Source organism: Nannospalax galili, unplaced genomic scaffold, assembly GCF_000622305.1.
Source record: "Nannospalax galili isolate Female #2095 unplaced genomic scaffold, S.galili_v1.0 scaffold64, whole genome shotgun sequence".
Lineage (NCBI taxonomy): Eukaryota > Metazoa > Chordata > Mammalia > Rodentia > Spalacidae > Nannospalax > Nannospalax galili.
In genome coordinates, this window is record NW_008352316.1 from 180,587 (window position 1) to 182,585 (window position 1,999).

Here is a 1,999-nt window from a genome sequence, read left to right on the forward strand (position 1 = left end):
GGGAACTGCAAATTAAAACCACTTTAAGATTTCATCTTACCCCAGTCAGACTGGCTAAGATCAAGAGAAGAAATGATACCAAATGTTGGAGAGGATGTGAGGAAAAGGGAACACTCATCCACTGCTGGTGGGCCTGCAAGCTTGTTCAACCCCTTTGGAAATCAATGTGGAGAACTCTTAAAAAACTACAAATGAACCTACAATTTGACCCAGGTATACCACTCCTTGAGTTCCAAAGAACTCATCCTATTGCAGACACACTTGTATATCCATGTTCTTTGCTGCTCTTTTCACAATAGCTAAGAGATGGAAGCAACTTAAGTGTCCCACAACTGACGAGTGGATAATGAAAATGTGGTTCATTTATATGATGGAGTTTTACTCAGCAGTAAAGAAAGATGAAATCATGAAATTTGCAAGTGAATGGATGAAACTACAAACTGTTATACTAAGTGAAGTAACACAGACTCAGAAAAAAAATTGAAGTATATTCTCCCTCATATGTGGATCCTAGAACCAAACACTGACAAGTGAGTATGTATCCAGACATAACTACTGGAACCAGGATAATGGAAAGGAACCAGGGAGGTAAAGGAAAAGAAAGAACCTGAAAAAGAAGAACAGTAGGAAACAGGCATTAATAAGGGAGCTATGGATAAAAATTGGGTTAGTTTAAGGGAGGGTAGAGGGAAGGGTATACAAATAACCTAGGGGATAAAGGGAAAGAAGGAGCTCAAGGGAGGTAAGACCACAGAAGAAGGGTAAAGGGAGATATGGGGAAAATGGGGGCACCTTAATTTGGGAAACCATGATGGAAGGGTTAGACAATGTGAGAGATAAATAATGCCTAGCTGGTTTTAAAAACCAGAGGGAACCATATTAGATCAACAATCCACTGACAAATTATACATGCCAGATCAAGAAATATATGTCCAGGCAAGGTTTATCTGAGAATAATTGGTCATTGCCCAAGATCTATCTACATGCCACACAGTAATTAAAAGTACAACACTGGTGGCACTAACCTTCTTGGGTGTTTAACAGACATACTTTGAGGCCTATACTAATTTGGTCAGAGGGACATCTAGGACAGTTTTTGCTCCTTGACCACCTAAGTCGACTAGTTCCAGGGGACTATGAGCATCTCTCAAAATGTCCTGTAATTGTGGTGGGTCACCTGTCCTCTTGATCAAAGGGGCTGAGGAGACCCCCAGGAGATGGACTTGAATCAGTGTCCAGTCTACAAAGAGGAGGGTCAACACAGAGGGATCATTTCCTCGATGTTTCTAAGTGAAGACAGCCATGCTTGAGCAGGACCTTTGACTTATCTTCACATAGATGGAACTGGCAAAGGAAAGGAGCCAGGGGCTCCTCCCAAGCCCATGTGACCTCCAAGGAACAGATCCTCAAACGGCCTTAAGAGTAAAAATAAATTGGTTTGTCTGGGCCAACTGTATGGTCTTAAACACCCAAAAGGAAAGTATAATCAAAGATTAAAAGGGCCAATATAATTTTTTAAAGTCCATATGTATAGCTAAAGGCTACATAACAAGCAATAATGCCAGATAGGCAATACGTTCATTTGAATTGTTGGCCATGGTCGCCCAAGGGACTCCCAGATAGTAACCCAGCATAGAACTGGGAAAATGAACAGCAGACCCCAATCTTTTTTTTTAATTTTATAACCATATAATTAGAAGAGGCATTTCATTACAACAGCATTGACATATTCAATAACAATTTCCAGAGCTAAGGTGCTTCTCTTTCACAATTGGCTGTAAATTTTTAGGTTTACTGTTGAATTAATACAATTATACAATATTGTACTCCATACAAACCCTATAAGACAAAATTAAATGAGGTTTTAAACTTTAAAAATATCTCCACTTTACTATTAAAATACACAGTTTCATGCAGAAAACTTCATTTTTAGTACAATTGACAGTAAGATGCACATGTGTTTCTAATCTCTATATATCTGATTATTACTAGTCACAGT